This window comes from Zonotrichia leucophrys, chromosome 4, assembly GCF_028769735.1.
Source record: "Zonotrichia leucophrys gambelii isolate GWCS_2022_RI chromosome 4, RI_Zleu_2.0, whole genome shotgun sequence".
Taxonomy (NCBI): Eukaryota; Metazoa; Chordata; class Aves; order Passeriformes; family Passerellidae; genus Zonotrichia; species Zonotrichia leucophrys.
The window spans coordinates 21,813,914-21,839,066 of NC_088173.1; the positions used below are offsets into that span (position 1 = coordinate 21,813,914).

The 25,153-nt window shown below is 36.2% G+C and overlaps 1 long non-coding RNA gene across 1 annotated transcript in view; it reads right to left on the reverse strand.

Annotated features, from left to right (window-relative positions):
* Nucleotides 1-2,245: 2,245 nt before the first annotated feature.
* The window catches only part of LOC135447531 (uncharacterized), a 35,813-nt gene continuing 12,905 nt past the window's right edge, over nt 2,246-25,153 (reverse strand). The window contains exons 3-5 of the long non-coding RNA XR_010440183.1: nt 4,958-5,170; nt 2,646-2,752; nt 2,246-2,352 (exon numbers count right to left, since the gene is read on the reverse strand). This is a non-coding gene — a long non-coding RNA (uncharacterized LOC135447531). The remainder of the gene's footprint in view (nt 2,353-2,645; nt 2,753-4,957; nt 5,171-25,153) is intronic.

Below are 25,153 nucleotides of genomic sequence, written 5' to 3' on the forward strand. Positions count from 1 at the left end.
AGAAGTAGATCCTGGTATGACAAAACAAATATTCTGTGAGCTGCCCCAAAGAATCTGCACCTTATGACATATTTCCCAGGGCAAAAGTGCAGTTGAAAGCTTGCAGCTGAATTTTTGGCATGTGAGAGAACAGTCACTGTGATTCTGGTCTTGTTTCCTCCCTAGAAGGCCCCTCAGAGAAGAAAACAATTCAGGATACAGTCAACATATATATTTGCAAGCAGAGAGAATTTAATTTCTTTATGTGAGCACCAAGTGAGCTGGGCATAAACTTGTTATGGCCTGGAAGGCAGCACAAAATTACTCTGTATTGAAACAATCCAAAAATTCAGACTTCTGAGCCAAGGAACACTGGAATGGTGTTTTATTTTGCATATTAAGTAAGATACTTTTCTCACCATATAGGATACAAGAAAGATGTTTCCTGTCATGATTATATTTTTAGTGCCTGTTTTGGCTTTTAAAGTCCAAACCTATTATTGACCCTATTACTGCTGTGATAACCTAACAGTGTGGGTTACTACTTTGTGCTGGCTGCAGATCTACTGAGTTGGATGAGCAAAATTCTGCTTCTGAGCAGGAGTGATAGGATGTGAGTTTGGGGAGTTGAGGAAGAAAAGACAGTCTGAGTAGAACAATTACTGCTGTTTCATATACATTATTCATTTTTATATAAAATTCCAATGTTGGACAAGGTAGGGAGCTGTAACTGGAGATACTACATAAAACTCTTTGGTCGTGGTATAATTAAACGACCTAGGAGAAAGAATTAAGCGAACCAACATTTACACTATAAGTTACAAAGCAAAACAGCTGAAAGAAGGAGAGTACATCCTTAAAGACAACATTCTTAACTCTAGGCTCAGAACTAAAGACAGTTTGCCTACTAGTCTCACTTCCAAAATAATTTTATATCAGGAAAGCAAAAAATATTTTCCATTGAGCATATTTTTGTCCTTCTAAACTAAATTCTGGGTGGGAAGTTTTCAGCAAGGCCTGGGTCTTAGATAAAACAAGCAACTGGAAATCAAATTGAAAACTGAAATAATGAGAGTTATGCTGATAAATTGGAATAAATATGGATTGTGTAGTTCACAGAAGCATAAAGTTAGAAATATTTAGAGCACTGTATAGTTGATATTTTAAAACATGCTTAAGCTATTTTAAACAAAGAATGTTTAATGATCAAACAGCTAGATCTAAATAAAAAAAAGTTATAAAAAGTTATATTTTATGATTTTTGTGATTCAAAATCAAAATACATGTATTTTGGTACCATAAATTGTATATATCATCAGTTATGGTTGAACATCATCAAATGAAAAAATGTTCTCTCATGTCATATTGTAATATAAAATGTCAACACACATAGATGACTTTTACAAACTTGTACATACCTGAACTTTTCTGGTAGATTTACGCCAACAATAATACAGAGTGCTTTCCAGTCTGTACATAAATTCTTCCGTAAATATTGCAAGCTGCTACCAATTGTCAAGAACTATGTAGGCTTGTCCTATCATTAATGTAGAACCCCAATGTAAGAGAGAAGAGACTTTTTGATTTGTCATATTGTGGAACTACAGGCTCTGTGGTTAAACCACTGTCATTATTTTTTTATGTGACTCGTTGAAGCACAGTTTAGGACTAAAGGTTGGGATTTAGGACTCCCAGACACCTCCATTCACGTTATGCATAGGTTTAGCACTACTCTCAGTGTTGGAATAGGAAAGAACATAACGTTTTCCCTTCAGTGAGGTCAGCTGAGGTGACAGAGCCTGCCTTCTGCTCTCCCCCAGCCATCAAGACTCTCACAAGGGATCATGTGCATGAGGAAAGAAATTGCTGTCCATGGGTAAAATTGCTGTCCATGAGTACTATTGTTGCGGTTACCCAGCAGTCCAAACTGTCAGCAATGATCATACTTTCTGAATCAAAATAACTACTTCTGAAACCAAAATAACAGAGATTGATGAGAGAGAGCCAAAGAAGTTGAGAACAATAAAAAAAAAAATAAAAACTTAAAAAAAGTCACAGGTTAGATAGACCAGATCAGGATTCTATTGTCTACTCTTTATAACTCACAAGCTTTTCTGTATTTTCTGCTCTAAACTTCTAAAAAGCCATTTTTTCCTATAGTAAATGAAAAGCTCACAGGATGTTTTCAAAAAGATCTATTATGTCCATTTCCTTCTTAGTTGCACAAAGCCTGTGAGCATTGACAGGAGCAAACCTTCAGGATAACAAAACCTTCAGGATAAGAAAACACCTTCCTACCCTCATTTTCCTAGAGGAAAAGGTGTTTAATTTCCAGTGCATTATAAAATCCAGCATCCTTCTGTGCATGTATTTCTGAAAAGGCAGAGAATAAAATCTGATGCTTTAATGTGACAATTACACAGCAGCACAAAAATGGTAACACATCAATAAACATAGCACAGGAATTCTGTGATTACCCCCAGATGTTAAGATCTTGTAAATTTAATTTAGTTCCACATTACATTGGAGAAAACACATTCATAGCTTTTTGGCCTGCTTTGCATTAAATGTAAATCTCAATCAATTACATAATCTATATATAAAAATAGATTAAATGAAGGTTATTTAGGTGGAAAGTCACAAATGTTAAGACATGAAAGACTTACATTTCCTTGGACAATTGTAATTCCTTTGTCATTATGTTTATGACATGTCCTTCAGCTACAGGATCACAGATATTCACCACAGGCTATTGCCTCACTCAGGACCAAAGCTGCACAGAAAATGAAAATGTGACCCATTAAGTGTCTGCCTTTGCAAATGAAACATTTTGGAACCTCCAATGATTTTTTTCCAATTTTCTTTACCTACATATTTTGTGGCTGGCAGCAGAGTATGTATATTGTTTAAGAATTTACACTCAGGATAAATTAGGCATCTTTGGTTTATTTGTTTTCACTCTATTGAAAGCTAACATGACCCTGCGAGCCTTTAGGAAAAATTTCTTCGTGTCTTTCTTGATGTCTCCATAGCTATGCCTGAGTTTGCACACCTTCTTCAGTACAAAATCAACAGATCTAAACCACAATCAGTCAGTACCCTGATTGTTGTCCCTAAAATATTTCTTCCACCTAAATCACGTGGTTTTATTGAAATTTGAATGTCATCTCAAAGAACCATAAGAAGTTCTGCCTATAAAGAAATTTCATGTGAACTGCTTTACCAACCATTATGTAAGGTTTTCCATAGATCTTATACACACGCAAAAATTTAAAAAAAAACTTCTAACTATTCCCCAGGTAAGAAACCAAAACCCTCAATTTCTTCCTGTTGCTAAACTATTACAATGTTTTCATGCTGCCAGGCTCTTCCTTTAACACCAATAGGATGCTTATCAAGAAAATTTGCACTTCTTGGAATATTAGATGTGTGATCATTAAATAGTACAGGCAATTATTTGAAAGTTAACACTGCTATATCAGTATATTTTCAGCAGTTTTATTCTTTCTTTGCAAAGAGGAAGCTCAGGGAAATTGTGTGTGTTAACTCACAGCTTGCCAGCAGGAGTATCATTGAGAGCATTTACTTGAGAGATACCAGGACATTTCTTTTCCTATAAACTGTAGTGGAAAGCTGTCAGATTCTGGTCTGTTCCTGTGCAAAATGAACTTGTGCTGCTGTTACATTGTTCAGACTGATATGGGGATTATAAATTATTCTTAGGCATGTACTCTTAGCTTTGTAATTTGCACGCATTTTGGAAGAGTTCTGAACATTTATTATGCCCATAACCTAACCTCCCTAAGCATTCATCACCTGATGGGAATAAAGAGTCTTTGCAAAAGCAACAGAAGGAGCCTCTCTGTAAATCTAGACTTCCAGCTGTAACATCAAATTGAGTTAGCCATTTATCTTCCCTCTTTTCCATAGCTTATAGACTTTATGAGTTACTTATTTAATCTTCTTTCAGTTTACATTTATATTTCCCCTTACAGGCATTATATCTTTTTGATGCTTGAATTTTTAAATGTCATATAGCAGCTTCCTTCTCAAAAATTATTTTCAAAATCTGTCCAGGCAAATAAAGCCAAAATTCTTCAGATCAGACAGGTCTTGTAATTGCATTGGTTTTTGAGTGTGTCTTTATGCTTGATTTTCTGAGGCACAAAGTGACATGACATTGGTAAATAGAATGGAAATTGTGGCAGTACGGCCCTTAGAGAAATCAGAGAAAACCCTCTTGTCACTCATCTTTATTGCACTGGGCCTTTAACCAGAACCCACTGCAGTTAACTTGTTTAGCTTCAGATAACTTGTTTATCTCAAGATAACAGTGTGGTAATGAACACTTAGTTTGTTATCCTAAGATCAAGATTTCATCAGGGTTCCCTGGATCCCTGTTTATCACCTGGTTCCCTGATGAAAATTAAGGTGTCCAAAACGGATTTAAAATTCATACCATGGGAAAGAGGCTGTAGGCATTAAAACACTTGTTTTCCAGAATATTTCAGTCTTTCTGGTACAACCTTCTAGACCACAATCAGGATAACCTGCACATGACTCTCTAATGAGACATCATCAGCTTCGTATTGGTAGTTGCAATATTGAATACTGCTTGGTTTAGATTTAAATTTTCTTTTTTGTTGATTTTCTTTCTGGCTTTTATTTCTTGTTGGTTTTGTTTTGTTGGGTTTTTTTTAATTTTGTCTTTTAGTTCCCTGCACACTGCAGGTAGCCCTGGCTACCTCAGCAAGCTCTTTGCACACGCAGGACATGCCAACTCTGAGCGTTTCACTGTTGGTGTTCAGCGATGACCTTGGATTGGAAAGTAAGACACCAGCAATGGAAATTGCTTTCATCCATTCCCTCTGTCAAATTAGGCAGCTTTGAAAGAATCTTAAAAATCTTGTCATTCTACTGCTAAGCATTAGAAAAATTTAGTTGTAGGGAGCTGCTGACAGATCAGAACTATGCTTACCTTATGGAAGCTGCTGTTCTTATAACTTGCTCAAAATTGATGGAGGGTTACTTGTGCATAAACCATCCCTTTCTCATTTGGTGACTCTTCCTTTAGAAAGGTGCATTCTGCAAGCAGAGGATAGATCTTTGCTTTTGAAATCCAACAATTTCCTTTGTGTTTAGCCTCAGGGAGGTCACCAAGTGATGCCAGGTGCCGAGGTGCAGAACAGTCCTGATGAATACAACAACAACAACAAAACAAAGCAAAATGAAAACAAAACAACAAAAAAACTTACCACCATTGAAAAGAAATAAATGATTGCTAAACACAAAGGGATCAAAGAAGAAAAAAATATGTCTGCCTATGAACCACACAATAGCACAAAACACTTTACACTGTTCTTTCTAGCTGTAGGTCTGAAAAGCCTCAAAATTCAGAGCTCTTCAGCGGTTGCCTCAAGCATACAAAAAGGCTAAACTGAAATTTGTGTAGCATTTTAATGAAAAATGTTAGTCTTGGGAAAAGCCTGAGACTTTAGTTTTATTTTTATGTTTCCTAGTTTAATGATAAAGCAGGAAAAATAAATATTTATCTTTTTTCTGTTAAGCCCTTTTTATCTAAGCCATTTGTTCTCAGTGACAGTAAAAGAATGTAAAATATTGCAAGTAAATTATTTTAAAGTTCCCATATATAACTCACAAGTACGAAAATTCGAGAGAGATTAAGGGGTTTTTTTATTTTCATGTGATTCTTTGCCTCTACTTTCTTGATTAATCTGAGACTATAACTTTAAAATGCATTTCTTTCTCTAAGGCAAGTTTTTAACAATTCAGAGGTTTACAAGCTGTTGTGAAATGCATAGGAAAGATAAATGGATAATGAATATTACAATGGAATATTATGTTACATGTAATTATCTGTGCTACAATATAGGTAAAAATATTACCTGTTTATTAATACATTTTCAAAGGTCATTACTTACTTTCCTGAGGCATAACAGAATATATGTGACTAAGGGTTTTTTCTATGACAAAGTTGTGTGGAAAACAATCAGTACATAGATGTTCAAGAAACTGAACTTTTAAGTTCAGCTATGCAAAATCTCCATGAAAAAAGTTTCCAGGAAGAAAAAGTAGAATGCCATATCTTGTACCAGTGATACATTATGCATGTTTTTTGTACAGGCTTTGAATGTTTTGCTGATGAGTAAGGCCAGGCAAGATTTTGCTGTGGTTTTTTTTTCCTGTGATGCAGAACACTTTTTCCGAACACAATTTGAAAACTTGGTGCATTTTCTAGTCTCTATAGACATCTTGCACCTTGATTTGATTCCTGGATTTCTGGAGAGAATGAATAAGAAATGACATAGGAACTGGAGATCACAACAAAATAATGCTATGCATTCAACATCCTTTATAATTTGTATAGCAAATGTATTATTCGGATGTGTGCCATGATCGGGAGTAATTCAGACACATTAGATTCACAGTGCCTGTGTCACACCACATGCATGCACATAATCCTATCCTGAAAATAAAAATGCCAATCATTTTATTTTATTTAAATATTTTACATTTACTGTAAAAAATCCACCTGCCCAGCACTTAAGCTTTTGTGTCAGGGAGTAGTTTCCTGTAGAAACTGTTTCTCCACTGATGTTGGGTTTAATAGATTTGTTTTTACAGAAAAATAAGGATTAATTTCTCACATTAAGAACTGAAAAGTACAATATTGGAAAAATTATTGTAAATGTTTGTTTTGTTTGATTTTTATTAATTTTCTCTAATCTCTTTTTTAACTCTCTGCATCAAAGTTTCACAACAATTGTTTCCTGGAATCATAAATTTAATCTCCAAACTGCTAAAATAATGGATAAATATGAGAAAAGTGTTACCTGCCTGAGCAGCATAAATGGAAACATTTCCTTTTATCAGATTAGTACCAGTCAAAATAGTGCAAGTTATATTACTTGCTCTTGTTAAAGAAAGCTCTTCACAGAGCATTTGGATGCACAGATGTGATGTCAATATGACCACATGAGGATTTAATCTCATTGGAACTGAGATCTTGCCTCTCTGCAATCAGCCATCTGAATCTTACTTACTGAGGTATATTCCAGAAACAAACTTTAGACAGCTAGAACTTCTTCCAAAGGGATCTTGAATTTTTATGGAGAATATCTTTTATCTGTAAGGATTTGTTAATATTGTTCTGAAACTTTTTTAAAGTAAAAATTCATACTGTTCTTTTTTCCATTTTGAGATTCAGATTATCAAATGCCTTGGAAATCTGCTCTTTTGTGTGTGAAGTAAAATCTCTGAGGTAAGCTAGTTGTATTTTACTCCTGCAGCACAAAACAGGGACAAGGATAATAGATGTATCGCAGAGGCAAAGTACAGTGGAGCAACCCTCTTTTGTTCATGAATGTGGAGCAATGTTCTCACCCGTGTGTCTAGTAGAGAAACCATAAGTGGAGCTGTTTTCTTTCCCATTTCAGCATCTCACTTGAGGAAAGCAAAGGAGAGCTGCTATAACAAGGAGGGGAAATCATTTCTTCCTCTTTTGCATCCCATAAGACATGAAGCCATATGGCGTACCTCATTTTATACCCTTTTATGACCTATCCTTACATAAAGAAAAAAAAAAAAGTGTACTTATGCTTAGCCTTACACACATATGCACTCCACAGCCTAAAAGATTCTAAAGCTATTGGGTTCCATCAGCATCTGTGCACCAGCAACAAAATGCTTCAAGAACATCAGAATCAATAAGACATCAAGTCATGAGTGTCTTCATGAGTGTTTAATTGTTGCCCAAATTGGCAAAATTATACTAGAATATAAAAACAAATTGTCATGTAGGTAATCTTGCTTTCCGTTCACTATCAATTTTACCTGGATGCACACATACCATTAAGTGTTGGGTACTCTAATTGAGGAAAAAATGTGATTTTTATAGACAATGACCAGATGAGAAAAATAATTTAAAAAATATACAAACTGATAGAAAATATTGGGGAAAGGGTTTTATTAAGCATGGGAAAAAATCCCAACAAACCAAAGAGATAAACAAACAAACTCCTCCCCACACACAGCTTTTAGCATTATAATTTTCAAATCTACAAGAAAAACTACTTTAAAGCATAATCACTTCTTTTCCTGATAGCCCTCAAAGACAGAGACATATTGGGTGTCAAAAAATCCTGTGGAATTGTAAAGGAACCATAGGGAAATAATTTCTAACAAGCACAAGGATAGACTCCCAAAGGAGCCCAAGCATTAGAGACCAATGTACTTGTCAGGAGTCTCTCACTCCATGTGTCTGTCTGTCTATCTTCTGTCTGTCTACTGGAATACAGTATCAAGAAGAAAATAAGTAAAGCTCTTTTCTTCCTTCTGACTGAGATTTTTCTATTTTAACTCCCTTTTATATGGAGACACATTTTCCAGTCCCTGCTGTCCCTGCCTATCAAAGGAAAAAGCAGGCAACAGCTGGCTGATCAGAAGTCAGTATGACAATCAGAACAGAGCGGCAATCAACAGAGCTACAGCAGAGCAAAGCCAGAGGAAGATTCAGAACCCCACATTCTGAATCTTCACTTTCCCAACCATAACATAGTAGACTTTTACCCAAGGCTTTCTTTCAGATCAAATGAAAATATGAGACAATGAAAAAATCTTTCATATGCTCAGCCCTTACCTAGGGAGTTTCTGCAACTGCAACAGAAACAGAAGAAAACATCAGCTTTATAAAACCCAACTTTAAGATTTTAAAATGGTACTTTGATTTCCTATTCCCACATTGCAACTGTTCACAAAACAAAAACAACAACAAAAAAAAAAAAAAAATCAGAATACCTCCACTCAATGGCCATGCCTTTAATTAGACCCTTCACTGTTTTTGATGTATACACTTTGATCTACATCAGATTGAAATCTGGCCTTTTTGTTTTCACACCTTTGTTGCAAGTACTAGCACTAGTCATACATTTTCTGAGTTAAATCAGATAGAAAGTAATAACTTTTTTCCCATTTCAGACTCCTATTTTAAATTTGTTTTTCTGGGATCTTGCTATACAATATAACTTGAATACAAGTGCAACATGCGTGCTTATATTTCAAGAGAAGAAATGAAAAAAGGATTATTTAACATCTGAAGAGATGAGATCCTTATACACAGGATAAGAAGTATGAATATTCCTAATCTGGTTTTGTGACATGATGCAACATTGCTTGAAGCATAAAAATGATGCATGTGGCTTTAGTTTGACTGGTTTTGATTTAAGGATATGAGGGAGATGGGAAAGGAAATCAGTTATGGGCGCTGCGTTTATGGATTATTGCTCTGCAGGCACATAGGTCAATGAGAGTTGGCCTTCAAATAGTCAGGGAAGATGACAAATAACATACAGATGAATCAAACTGAAAATTAAAATACAGTATTCAAAACTGGGGAGTGACCTAGGTAATATTTAAATTTGATCAAATACAGACCTCTATATTATAGATGTTTATATCTTGCTTGTCATCTGCTTTCCCTTCATAACTAGTGGAGGCAAATTTAGAATATAATTAATTCACTCTAAAAAGAATGTTCAAAATGTCAGATGAATTAAAACCTTCCTGCAACTGCCTAATTCTCTTTATGGACTGTAAAAATAGCTTATGCTGATTATTTTAGGTCTGCACAGTACAAGTCTAAAATTAGGTGAGATTAATACCACAATTAACCTCTTATTATTACTTGAGCTAGCTGTTAAAAGTAGCTAGGACACTTTCATGAGGCCTGCAAAACACATATTTGCAGAATCATCTTTCCCATGGTGAGAAAGCCGTAGAGAGAAGCAATACTCTTCCCTAAAGTCCACACTGGCTGGATAAATGCAGTCTGTGAAAAAAAACTGGTAGCTTTGCAACTCGCCTTCCACCAGTGAGACCATGAAATGGAGGCAAATAAATTCAGTTTTCTTAAATTTTTTACCTCTCAGAGTAGTAGACAAGTTGTAGGGGGATTTTTGGTAGGAATCAGACTGAACAATTGAAATAATAATCTTGCTAAGCATGAGAGAAACTTACACTGCAGCAGTAACTATTGAGCAAAGACAGATGATATTCTGTGTTTTAGAAGATGAGGAAGTCATTTCCAGAAAAGAAATTATAAAGAGGGACATTATATATTCAGCTACAATTAATACTTCCAACATGTCTTGGAAACTCATTTTCCGTAGAAATCAGTTATTCAGAGAGTTATTCAGACAGTTCACAGTATGCTTTGCAAATTAATTGGAAGCCTCTGAGAGTACATTGACGGACATGTGTAACGTTAGCACATAGCTATTTAATTTTTCTAAAAAAAGAAAAAAATGTCATTGCAGACTTATTTTTTCATCTTCTACCCAGATGCTACTTCCATGATTTCTGCTTAACAAAGAGCTCCTTGTTTCTGAAATATGAAAGACTGTTTACCTAAACACTTTGACTTTATTCAGCTGTGCCATAGTTATTGTGCAGTTTTCTTATAATATGCTTAAGACAAATTACTGGGGGATCAGTTACTCAAAAGTTGCTGCTGCCTGGAGTTGCTGGACATTTATAACCACATCTAGTTTCAGGCAAAATAAAACAATGAAACAGAAAAGCTAGGAGCCTTAATTTGAGCTTAATCCAGTGCTCTGAGGTATCCAAGACAACCACACAGGTTTTGCCATCTCTCAGGAGTTACAGAGAAGCTCTGCCCTCCTGGGTCATTTATTAAAGGCTGGGTCAGACTTCCAAAAACACCCAAAAGACTTGATGGCATCTCTGTCAAGGCACTGTTGTAAACAGAGAAATGCAGTTTATTTTGAGGAAGAATGGCTAACCTGTCCCCTGGATGAATTTTAAGTACAAAGAATTAATCTTATTGAAGTTTGTGGAAAATTTCAAAAGAGTAGTGGTCTATAAAGGTTAACAGAGACACCAGAAGGAGGTACCCTCTGGGAGTTCTCTGTGGTGAAGATTAGAAAGGTTAACACTCTAAAAGATGCAGCTTGAAATATAATATACACTCAAAGAGACCTTGACAAATGTTTTGTGAGGAGAGAAAGAAAAAAATCATCTGAAGAAAGAAGAAAGGAAGAGAGCTCTTCTAGTTTGCTCTCATTTCAAGCTTTTTTTTTTAATAGCTCTATGCTTTTTGTAAATACTCCTAACTGCCTATTCTCAATACTCTAGGCAAAAACTATAAAATATTATCTGGATTGAAGGAACTGGAATTTTAGGATAAATGGATCAGGAGGTTGTATTGTGACAAGTGTATAAACCAAAACACTGCTGCCTCCAGGTTGACAGTGAGCTGGAAATGCAGGAGACAGAGAGGAATCTTTATGTGATGAAAGGTAATCAGGACCCTCCAGCATGCAGGAAGATATCAATTGCAATGTTATCTCCACTCCAGCACCTCATCACCTCCACCAGCACTCTTAAGATGTGAAGGGATATAAGGCATTATTCAGATAAATCATCAGCTGACAATTTAAGTGGTAAAATACAGTCTTTTACCAAGACATAAATTAAATCCAAACTGTACTCAAAACAGGTTTTAAATAGATTGATATTTTGACATTCTTCATTGCTTTTTACCATTGCCTTTTTTTTTCAGGTCCCTTCAGTAGGAGCATTTTTGCAGATACCCTATAGGTACCATATTTCATTCCTTCATTTCTGTGTCAGATCCATAATACTCCCTCAGTTTTGTTAATCTCCACAACTAAGCTCTATTTTAATAATAAATTGTTCCACATCTATTCCATATGTAGAATTATTAACTAAAGGGCATTATTTTCTCAGCTGCTAAGTCAGTAATTTGATTTCTTGCCATAGTCAAATTTCAGCATGGGAGAGCAGAGCACCATCTTGGTTAACAACCTGCCAAAGTTAAATGTAACTGAAATCAACATAAGTTCATTTACTGTGGTTTTACCCACCAAAGATTTCTTGGGGCACTGATTCCCTAAAAATATTATCTGAAGCGTTTAATAGGAAGCTTTATATTACAAACCCAGAAAAGGAAGAGAAGTTTGCCCAAAAACTGACTTTTAAATTAGTTCAACAGGAAGCAGCACTGATCTGAGAGACTATCATGATATAAGACAAAAGAAAATTAACAAGAGAAAGATTCTTACTTGGCTGATATTATATTATGTTCATTACAGATGGATCAAAATATCCTCTGCATTGTGCTGAAGCTTTCCTAAGAATTAAGACTGGTTTTTAGATTTGAATTTCTATCAGGGACCTTGTGTGCTCAGGATAAGCTTTAACACTTTATGTCTTTTCAGTAAGGAAATTCTCTTGAAATTCATTTTACATTGGAAAACAATGTTTGAATTTTATTTCATTTGTTTCTATATTAAGCTTTTAAATTATATCACTGAAAAATAATTATTTTATTGCAATCTTTTCCAGAGCTAAATTGAAGACTAAACTTGCATATGCAAGACAAAATGACACTGCATCAGCATATATTCTGTAACTCTGGTCCTTGGATTTCCTTATGGTCTAGAAGATTTGGTTCAAAACAGCATGTTGAGCAGAAAATATTTACATTCCCTTGATACATTCATGGAAGAAACATCTGTTGCTGAAAAATATTTTTTAGAGACTAACTTCCTAATGAGGGAATAAGAAGATAGAAGTATTTTTTTTTCTTTTAGGAAGAGGATGAATAATTGTGGAAAACAAGAAAGTGAGAACAAACCACAGTACAAAAAAAAAAAACCCAAATAAACATTGCTCTGTGCTTTTCTGTGCTTTTCAACATATACTAAGTACCTACCTATGTTGAAAAGCTTAACATAAAATACCCTACTGAGAAAAACTGGTAAGTTAAAAAATAGTCAGACTAGTAAAAAAATTATTCAAGAGATTAGAAAGAAAAATTCTTCAGAGAATCACACAGGGATTTAACTATTCAAAAATTATAATAATTTGGATTCCAGGATAATAAGTTATTCAAACATTAGATTTTTTTCTAAATATATACAGTAAATTTCTAACTTGCTAGTAACTTCATAAGTAATCATGTACACTTCACTGACATTAGCAGTGCAATTAGCAGAAATATTTAACAGAATTTGTTTCTTTATAAAAGGGTAGTAACCAATAATATTAAAAATTAATCAAAGAAAGTTCTTGGATTTTAAAAGTTAATATATTATGGGTAAATTACTAATTACAGACACTGATGATTCTAAATTTCATTAGATATTTGTGATTTATGCAGGAGATTAGATGCCATTAGCAGAAACAATAAATTAAAAGGCAGCAGGGCTCAGTAATGCTTTTACTCAATGTGCTGGTAACAGGAGGTTCTGGTTAGCAGCAAATGCTTATAAGAGATTATCAGCTAAAGAAATTCTGTTATTTCCTATACCAAGCTGATCTGAATGCCTGGTTCCTGTGAGTACTCTTCTAATTTATCTGGTAAGTTTTACACAATGATATGTTGCTCAATGACATATGCAAAGTGCTAAACTACATCTTGGGGTACTCTGCACTGAAATAATAAATCATGGAATCATTAAGGTTGGGAAAGATCTCTAAGATTGAGTCCAGCCTCTAGCCCAGCACTGACAGGTCTGTCACTAAACCATGTCTCTAAGCTCAGCATCTATGCCTATTTCATACACTTTCAGAGACTGTGACTCCACCACTTCCCTGGGCAGCTTGTTTCAATGCTTGGTAACTCTTTCAGTGAAGAATTTTTTTTTAATATCCAATTTAAACTTGCCTTAGTGCAACTTAAGGTCATTTCCTCTTACTCTGTCACTTGTTTGGTGGGCAAAGAGGCCACCAACCACCTTATCAACAATCTCCTTTCAAGTAGTCGTAGAGAGCAACAAGGTCTCCTGAGCATCCTTTTTTCCAGGCTGAACAACCCCAGCTCTCTCAGCTGCTCCTCACAAGACTTGTCTTCCAGACCCTTCACCAGCTTCATTGCCCTTCTCTGGACACACTCCTGCACCTCAGTGTCTTTCTTGTAGTGAAGAAACCAGAATTAAACACAGGGTTCAGGATGCAATCTTACCAGTGCTGAGTCCATGGAAAAGGTGCAACGTGGAACATGAAGCTTAAAGTCATATAAAAAGAAAAAAAAAAGAAAGAAAAAGAAATAGAAATAAGGAAAAAGAAAGAAAAAGAAGGAAAAAGAAAGAGGAAGAAAAAAAAAGAAGGTACACTGCTTTAGAGCTCCTCATACAAGAATCCACAGTAATCCAGAATCCCTGAATACTGCCCATGAGCTGTTTTCTTTTTTCTCATTTTCCAATAACATGAAGCCTACAGAGGAAGCTGGGGGACAGCTCTCCAGGGAAATGTTCTCCCTGCAAATGTAGTTAGTTCACATCCTCCAAATACTGCTAGAGTACTGAAAAAGGATAATAGTAGAAAAATAATTTGTGGTTTCCTTAAATGTACTCGAGTGCCAAGAACTACATTTTGAAACCAGTGTGATATGAATGTGTTATAGTTATCACAATTACTGCTAATTGCCAGTTATGGATCTTTTCCCAGCTTTATAGTTTGAGCTTCTGCCTGCTGCTACACTAGTGTACAAATCTGAAACAAAACAACAGAGTAGCTATTTCCTCATATCTGTTGCATGAGAAAATAGACTGGCTGCATCTGTAAGGCAGTGAAATACACCAGGAGGGCTCCTTAGCTAATGAACCATTCCAGCCAACGTCTGGCATGAAACAGGGCACAACCTGCTGAAAGAGGTTCACATCGCGCCCTGGCAAACAGGATATAGCCTGTCACAAAGTTATCCATCACACTGTCAAAGATATCAAATCAGCTCTGCTGGGGAGGGATTTCTGTCACCCTGACAGAGACATTTTGTGACCCCCTAGTGCCAACCAACTATTAGATAGTTAGATTAGCTTTTGGTCCCACACATACCCTTCATTTCTTTTCTCCCTTGCAACCTTTCTCTTTCCTCATATTTCAGACCTAAATAATGAGAAAGGGTTTGCATTTTGCATTTAACTAATCACTCAAATCAGACACCAATCTATTAATGGAAAATTAACTGCTTGTTAATATGAAATTATCTTTGGAATCCATCATCTCAGCTCAAACTATGCACATTCGTGTTTTTTTCATGCAAGTTGCTGAAATAACTAAGGAGTAAAACTGGGATAACCTTTCCAGGTAATAAATCTAGTCCATTCTGATGCTGACATATTTCAAATCTTTTTGATGTTACAAGAAATTGAAAATAGTTTTGTTTAAGAAAATTCATGAAATACCTAAAAAACATGCATCTTAGTAATTCTAAATATGTTTGTCATAGATATATTAGAGCTAAACTTCCAGATTTGTAAATACCAGTGAATTTGAACAGACTGAATTTCCATCAATACAAAGGAAATACATCACAATACCTTACATTAACAGTAGTGGATAAAGGTCATGTCTGATGCAGATAAACTTGAAATAAATTTGAATGAAGATGGCTTGGAACAACATTATACAAGCTATATATCAATGTAAGAGAAAATTGTGAGAGAGGGAGTGGAGCAGTCTAAAAGTAAAAAATCTGGTGAAGCAAGAGCTGATAGGGTGAGAGGACACGTAGTGGAAACCCCTTTTCATATGTCTACAACTGAAGACTAGTATAGATCATTTACTCATCTATTTTATTCTGCTTGAGAGCTCCTTCTCCCCAGCCTCATTCCTATATGTTTTCTAAGTACAGATCCAAGTCCTAGTTACTCTTCCTTGGCTTATAGGTATTTGTTCTCAAATGCAATGCAATAATTTAGACCATTTACTTCATAATCCTATCAGATGTGTCAGTCATCCAAATATATTCATTGCCTCTGTACGGGATAATGAAGCCACCTACATCCCTGAATGTAGCTCCACACAATCAGAACACACTCAATGGCATGTCGGTGTTTAATCCACCATGCAGCCAGGAGGACTGCGAGGTGCTGAAACCGTGCTCTGAAACCTGCGAGGTCAGAGGGCTCCTTCAGTTTTTCAGACAAGTGTGAGATGTCTGTGCTCTTCCCTAATGCTGGAGCTCACCTGTTTTCTGCAAATAAAAAAGGTTACCCACACTATTCAAACACTGCATGCCATAACTGGAATGATGATATCTTTTAAGCCTGATTTACTCTTTGGAGGTGTCTGACCTGCTTGCTTGACTGCTTATACAGATTAATAATTACACCAAGAATCCAGATTCTAATTATTAAAGGATCAAAAAACATAAATTATGCACATTATGCAGTTATTTGGAATACAGAGCTTTACAGATCTGTAATCGCAGCAGAAGCTTCTGTTATTTTCTATTTTCAAGGCTACTAACATTTTAGCCAATGAAGGGTAGCTATCATATTTATTATTACTTTTAAAAGCTTGAAATTACACACATAATAGAGACACACATGCTGACAGCTATAGTAGATGAACAAAATCATGAGGGGCCCAGGAGGGGGAGGCACTGATCTATCCTCAGTGGTGACCAGTGACAGGACCCAAGGGAATGGCCTGAAGCTGTGTCAGAAAGGTTTAGGTTGGATATTAGGAAAAGGTTCCTCACCCAGAGGGTGGTTGGGCACTGGAACAGCTCCCCAGGGCAGTGGTCACAGCATCAAGCCTGACAGAGTTCAAGAAGCCTTTGGAAAATTTCAGGGTGTGATTCTTGGTGATGGTGCTGTGCAAGGCCAGGAGTTGGACTTTTAAGATTCTTGGAGTCCCTTCCAACTCAGGATACTCTGTTATTCTATGATCAGATCAGGATTTAAATGTTAATGTTTGGTGTTAATAGAGATACATTTAAGCATGCACTTAGAATCTTTACTGTCATTCCTGACTTTAAACAGTAGAATTATTTGGTCTTTTACAATTGAAGTTAATCTGGTTTCCCTGACTTCAGATGATCATTTAAGGTACAGATAGCATTAAATGCTGTTAACTATTCACTAATTATGATATTTATAATGTGAATATCAGCTTTCTAAAATGGAAAATAGATTTAAAAAGACTTTTCAGATTACTGTGTACTGAAATAGTTACACTGAATAACAATTTCTTTTTTAATACTGAGACTATTTCATGCTAAATGAACATTCGTCATACAAATTTTTATTACCTCTGAGACAACACTAGTCTCAGGCTCCCAGTGGCATAACCAGTGCAGCCCTTCTCATATTATCCATTTTTATACAACTATATAAAAGTGGTGTAATCTCAAGGGGGGAAAGAATTTTACTAAAGATCAGTTTGGGGAAAATGTATCAGAAGTGATTGACTTTAAAACTCCCTGACAATCCTGGGTACAATACTTAAATGTCCTCCCCTGTCTCTCTGCCTCATACACATACTTTCAACTCACAAGCAAATTGAATAAACCACAAGATTGCATTAATATAAAACATGAACAGGACAATTTCCTTTCCTGCTCCCAGGTGATGTCTTGTCTTCCCCAGACTCTCTCCATTCTAAGAATCATGTTGTTGCTGCCGAGCTCTGTAAGTTCAACAGCAAAATTAAAGCATTTCATATCAGCTCAGTGATTACAGCAATCTCAGGAGCAGAAGCAGCTTTTGAGCAGAGGAGGCCTAAAAACTAATATTTCAGTATCTTGAGATGTACCCTAACTCTTGTTTTTAAAAGAGTAAAAAATCAGATGCTGTTCTGAACTCAATTGTGATGCCACTACCTCAGCTCTGGTCCCTTGGTAAAGTGCCCATGTTGACAATTCCTGAAGGCAAAAAATCTCTGAAGAATTTAGCACTTCAGGCACTGAATGTCTGAACTGTAATGGAGTTTAGCTGTCATCTGAACCCATAGCTGTTCAAACTCTGCACTACGCAGAGATACTTAATCCCAGACACAGAAAAATACAAAATCTAGAATAGAAGCAGTATTAGGAGTTTCCCAGGTAAGTGATAAAAGAAAGTAGCTGGCCTGAATTGCTTTCTTGGCATAATGTTCCAACTAAATTAGTATAAAAATTGAAGTTAGGTGACCAGCATATTTCTTAGTTTTACTTAAATTAAACTGTGTTCTATAAGTAAGCAATACAAATTTTTTGTGTTGTCACAAGTAGAAGAAAATTTCTTTAGACTTTTCAGAGACATTCATACACATGTACATGTACTTCAGTCTTGGTGACAGGCTTCCCACAGTATATTGTATGCCTGTGATCTTTTATATTTACGTCTTCATCCAAATAATATTTTAAATCCTTTCTTCCTAAAGTCTTTCATGTAGGTCTTATTATTTCTTTACTTTTATATACTAACAATTTAATAAATGCTGAAATCAAATTCTGTTTTGTTACATGCTAATGGAATACGCCGCGTATTTCTGAAAACAAACAGCACTAACACTGACTTCACTTAGACAGAAACATGTCAAGTAAGCAGTTAGTACATAGCACAGGCAATTCTCAAAGCAAAAATTCATAATAGGTCTTTTATCATAGTCCTTGACTGACATCCTTCCTTTTGCTAAACTTAATTCTAGCATTTACTGCTGCCAGTAAATGACTCACATAGAATTTCCTAGAGGCACCAAAAGGTTACATTTTACAGTGAGTTCATTGCAATTTCTCCCCTTTCAAGCCCTAAATATGAGATGGCTCTCACAAGAGCCCTATATGTGTATGCTGGCAGGTGATTTAACAAGTAATCTTCCACAAAACTATATAACCAGCTTTGCAGTCACTCATACTGCAGTCGGTGCTGTATACTCAATAACAAACATAGCCCACAAGCTTCCATTCCATTTATGGCCCATCAGAGATCAAAAATCTACACTCCCGATCTTAGACATCTTATTTATTTTTCGTCTACCATTTACTGTATAGGGACCCAGAATGATCCTACTGAGTATCAACCTACCAAGGTGGATATTCATCTACTTTGGGATATCAGTGGTTGATAGGTAAAGTGTAGTCGTTAAAAACTGGATTTGATTTATACACAAAAATTCTTTCCTTACATAGGATGATTCACAAAATAATTACTGTTTAAGAACCTGAGCACTCTTCCTGAAAACTTGCTGCAAGGCACCATTAGGCCTCTCAGATTTTCCTGGTGTACACGCCATGGTGCATTATATTCTTGGCTGAACTGAAACATACATCAAGCACAAAATCACACTCCCATGACTGAACAAATTACCAAGTGTCTTTTAATCCACTAAATAGCCACAGGCATTTACTCCAAGCTTACAGTAAAAATGAGGAAACTTGGCTATGCTATTAGGGTTGCCATTAGACAAGAATATGCATCTGTGGCCATTATCAATTCCTCCATTCAAAAGATGCACTCAAGAGGATCCACATAACATTCCTGGAACTTCCCAGGAAAGATGCAAGTGAGAAATCCACAGTAAACACAGCTAAGGTTGGAGGTACAGGACACAAGGAAAAGCATATCCAGAATTGAGGCAGAAAAGACAAACAGCTCCAATGCTGGTTACTTGTGAGGGTTTCATACTTTGTATCCTAAAGGTGTATCCTAACAGGTGGATATCATGATCTTTCCACAAAATCTCAGCCTGCAGAATCATTCAGAAAGGTTTACTTTTTTTCCTTAGAGATAAAAGGTAGAAGAGGCCTAATATAGCTTTTCATAGACATGTTCATTGCAAAAATGGATTGCTTTGGAAATCCAAACAAGTAATTTTCATTTATATTCCAATGCAATAGATGCTCTATCTCAGAAGAGGAAAGAGGTATTATTGGTATGTCTAGGATCATTATTTAACACCCAAACACTCCAGTACAGTGTTCTCACAACAAACAATGTATGGTTAGACATGTTTAGATTCCTAAGGGCAGTTCACTGGAATACTCTGGGATAATGTTGTAGCTGTAAAGGCTGAATCCTCAAATGAATTGCTATGATGCCTTTTAAAAATGCTGTATTATACCAGCACTGTTTTGACATCTGCCCAGCTGTGAATTGTTCTGATGTCTCTCAGTGTGGGCTGCCATTTTAAAGTGACTCCCTCAGCAAGAAGCCTAGTCTGTGATGCGTTCTTTGTGACAAAGGAAATGCTACAGTAATCACCAAATGAATAGATAGAGGAATCAACAGATGGATGATGGAGTATTTCACTGTTGGTGTATACAGAGAAATTGTTTGCTGAATTTCCTACAGTTTCCTTACTGTTTTCATAGAATAGCTTGTCAAGATCTTAAATTGCAAAGGTAACCAATAGCTTGTCAAGATCTTAAATTGCAAAGGTAACCAATAGCCATTTCATGTGTTCCCTCAATTACCTGCATAACTTCCCTGTTTTCCCCTAAGTTTTAATTTATACTTTCAGAACTTCATATTTATCCAGATAGCATACAATCTCAGACAAAAATACAGACCTGTCTTTAGCTGCTTTCTCCATCAGCATCTGGACCTGTAATAACTGAGATGAGAAGATACATCACACAATCAAGGTATGCAACCCTGTAATAGTTCTGCAACAGGACTAGTTTCTTAAGGATGGTTTTAGTGCCTCTATCCAGCATGGATTAGTTGCTATCATTCAAATACCTCTCTTTTTCTTCTTAAATAATTTATTCCTGGAGTTAGAAGTTCATTAGGACAAAATTATTAATTTATAAAATGACCAGACAGAGCAAATGACAGAGGTGTGCAATTTGGTGCATCAGAGGGAAGGCACACCCACATCACACAACACACTTAAGATATTTCAGGAGTTATGTACTGAGCTCTCCCGTTACTAAGGGGAAAACTAATATCAAAGAAACTTAAAATTTTCACAGGACAACTTGATAATCACATTTCCTCTTCTCTCTAATGCCTATACAAAACAAAAAAAGAACTGTACTGAGACATACCAAAAGGTTCATCAAACCATATAATTTGCTCAACAGTGCCTACAGAAAGCTATCTGAAAAGGACAAGCCTAGTACAGACTGTTCAAGTTCCTCATCATAGTGCCTATGGGCAGCTTGGGGTCACAGAGGCATAGGAGGTTCTGCTTGCATGGAATCTCCCAGACTATGTCTGGTCCACCATGGAATGTTGAGGAGAATGCAAGAGACAATGAAACTGCAGCTATGAAAAGTTGATGAGAAAATCCCACTTAACATTGCTGGCAATGCTGATAATATCTTCTCATCTAAATGAACTGTTCCCTTCCTGAACATGATTGAGCAGTATTTTCAATAAAACATATGATAGGCTTTCTGTGGCAAGCTCAATCTATCCTTTCAAGCAATGAACACATTTCCATACTTCATTTTTTAATCCCCTCTAGGTCATCTTACAAGCTTCCAAACTTTCTTCAGGCGTATTCATCATGTTTTCATCAAAAAATAAAAGTAAACTATTTGTCTCTCCATGCACTCTTCAAATTCAGCATTGCAGCAGACTGAAAATCTTAGCTACATAAATGAAGGGTTAGACACGAGGATCTCTGAGGGCTTCAGGGGAAAGGTGAAAGAAGACACTGACAGCCTAAGTAATGGCTTTTTTGATATTTTGTTAGCAGTTTTCAAACTCTATCATGTGGTAATGATTCTTTTCACTTCAGGTCAGCAAGAAGACCTCATTCCACATGTCCTGTGGGCATCCTTAATGTGATATAACACAATTCCTCATGGTAGAGCCAAAATAGCAAACTGAATTGAAACATCCACTCTTATACAACAGCAATCCCACCATTACTCATGAATTTTTAATAGCTTTTTCTCAAATACTTCATTTTGACTGTATAGGGTTCACTAAATATCTGCACTAAAAATAGGGACTGGGACAGCACAGCACACCATACCATCCCAAATGAAGGCCATGAGGTTTCCCTGCATGAACTTTCCCTTGCAGCCCAAGCTGGCTGTGCACCTTAAGGCAGTTTGACCTTGAAGTGTGATCTTCTTGTGCAGAGAACAACCTTGTCATTGTGGTATATATAGACATAACCCAGTGTCCTAGAAAGACTGGTACATGGAGGACAAAAGACAAAGAGGCAAAGAGAGTGGCAAAGTAAATTAAGAATAAATTTTTAAAACCCCAAAACACCTGCGTCAAGACAAGTCTTATTGAAAAAGACAGTTCAACACTTAACTCTCTAAATGGCAGGAAATCAGTTACATTACCTTCCCCATAGTGTTTTAAAAGTGTTGGAGTGGGTTAGTTATTTTTTACATAAGCAAAGAAATTTAGATCACACAGAAACAATGTCTGTAATTTCTCAGTAGCTGCTCCACAACCAGACATCCTACAGCTGTTGCATTATACTGAAATAAGCTTTTGAAAAAATAAGTTTTCAAAGAAACTGAGACAGAGAGAAGAATACTATTGAGAGTGAGCAGCAACTGATTTTCTTTGGAAATGCTGCAGAATCAGAGAAGATTTATGCAGGCTTTTGAACCTGTCAATGACCAGCTTGGCTCAAAAGCAATCACAAAAAGGTGATACTATTTTTTTAATATAGCAGTATACCTGAAATTCTCCATTTACTTATTAGCTTGGTACTAATAGAGAATGAAAAATCTGTTTCTGAAAATGTGCAGGAGAAATACTGTTCTCCTAAGAAAAGGGAAACTTTTGAAGGACATCATTTTCATCGCATGCACCTCTCAAAGAACAGAATTTCTTTCATTTCTCTAAATTTGAGGAATCTTTGACTGACAGTCACTTAACAAGTCCACCATGTAATTATGGCACACTGACTGATTCCATTAGAAGAGATCAAAGAGTGACTGGAATCAAAGATATAAAGCTACTGGAATGACAGCTACAAAATAGAAATCTAAATCAGGATAAGCAATAAGGACACGTCAAAAAGACATTAGAAGAAAACTGAGATGCAGTAACACTGGACAAACAGATTATCACAAGGGGAAAGTAAAAAATGGAAAGACAATAATAGGTTACAAAAATCATAGAACCAGAAGAAACTGTGATGGACAGGAAGTGCATTAACTGTAAAAGCATGCACAGACCAAGCATCCAATACCCATACTTAGACACCATGAACATAACGATTTTACAATAATTTTCAATTTAACCACATTAAATATCACAATATGAGTGCTCTGCATGAAAAGAAAAAGTTGTAAAAAATTCCCAAAACCCAAGACAAAACAAAAATGAAAAGCTGTAAAGGAGTTCTAGAGAGAGCCTAGGTCTTCAAAAGCTGTATGCGGAGATTGCAAAGGGCTGAATTCTTGCTCTACACACTGAAGGAACACTTTTGAATTACAGATTGGCTATTCATATCAAATTGAATATTAGACAGGAAAATGTAGTTGTGAGCTTTTCAGTGAGAAAACGAAGTCACTGAAGTCCCCACCAAAATAAGTTCAAGAGGAAAAATAGTTCTTCCTGAAGAATAAATTAATCTTGAACTGAAAAACAACAGTGAAAATTAAACTGGTTACTTTTGTTTTAATTGCTAAGTCCACACATATGGTAAGGATTTACAGGTGGGTTAAATTCAAAAGACAAAGACCATGAAGCTGTGAGATATATGTGATAGGCCATAATTAGAGATACTTTATAAAACATTTTGATGTATTATTATTATTAATACTTCTTTGAGTTTACAGCAGGTACTGCATTCAGTTCTGGACACCTAACTTCCAAAGGGTCATTGAGGTGCTGGAGCATGTCCTGGAAAAGGCAAGGAGGCTTGTGAAAGGTGTAGAAAACCTGTCCTATGAGAAACAGCTGAGGGAGTTGGATTGTTGAGCCTGGAGAAAAGGAGGCTCAGGGGGGACCTTATTGCTCTCTACAACCCTCCCAAAGAGGGCCAGTCTCTTCTACCATGCCTGCAGTGAGGACCAGAGAAAATGGCCTGAAGCTGAGCCAGGGGAGATTCAGATGAGATATTAGTAAAAAACCTTCACTTTAGAGGGTGGTGAGGAATTGGAATAGGTTACCCAGAGAAGTGGTGGAGTCACCATCCCTTGAAGTGTTTAAGAGGTGTCTGGATCTGGTGAGGGCAATGTGGTTTAGGAGATAATGGTGTTAGTGCTGGTGGATGGTTGGGCTGGATGATCTTGAAGGGCTTTTCCAGCCTCAATTATTCTATGACTCTGTGGATTCTTTATGATTCTGTGCATAATCAAACATGAAAGTCTTAGAGCATGTTTGTAATACAGTTAAGAAGAATAGTGTAACCTGTCATAAATGTACTTTAAATCTGTACTTGCAGGACATGAAGCCCCAGAACATTTTTCTCTGGTGGTGGTTTGCAGCTTAATGAACAAAAGAAACAAAGTTTAATGCAGACTGCTTGAGCTTCTTTTTCAGGAGAGTCTGTATCTCAGAACTTAACATCACAGGCATCTGTGATTGAACAGTTTGATGAAAAAGAATTGAGACAGTTAAGAGATAATTCAAAAGGCTACAGAGGTTGGAAGGATTTAGTTCAGCTGAACCTTAGGGCATTGCCTTTACAGCACACTACATCACTATTGGAATTGTGTTTAGCAGGAGAGAGCAAATTCCCAGTTTAACAGAACAGCAGCAGAGAATAGAACAAATTGTAACATGCAGCAAGAAAAAGTGATAAAGACATATAAAAATGCATAGTATAACAGGGACTCAAAAGTATGAAATCCATTATAAAGTGGAGCTGTAGTTCATTTCTACATAGATAAATAACAAAATTTAAAAGACTACAGCTATCAGAAAGGTTACTCCTCATTTCTGGGGAGTACAGAATCCTGAAGGTGATGTGTTGAGGAAAACAAGTAGGTGAAAATCAGTTCTTAGCAATGAGCAGATAGACAGGTAGAATCTGCAGACAGCCCTCACCCCAATTGTACAGTGACCCCCAAAGAAACAGTAGAAAAGACTAAAAAGGAGCTGAAACAGGGGTATTTCACAGAACTACAGATGGAATTCAGGAAAGATTCACTGAGCATTTCTAAAACATTTAGTGGAGCTGTGGTAGTGTTTCACAAAAGGAATCTGTACTAACATTTTTAGTAACAGAACCACATAATCGGGAAGTCAGACACATCAGTAACAAACATCTAGTCCATCTGTGTTGAGTTTCAAGGAATGAAGATTGCACAATTTACAAGCAAAGAGACAGGCAACAGTCTCTGTTCCCTTGCAGCTTTGCTGCATCTTCTTTGAGGCACTAATGTCACATTGTTCTTATCTACATTAGTGCATTTATTGTGTAGCCTTATCAACTTGGAGAACTCATTTCTTTAGGTAAATGAGGTCTTGAC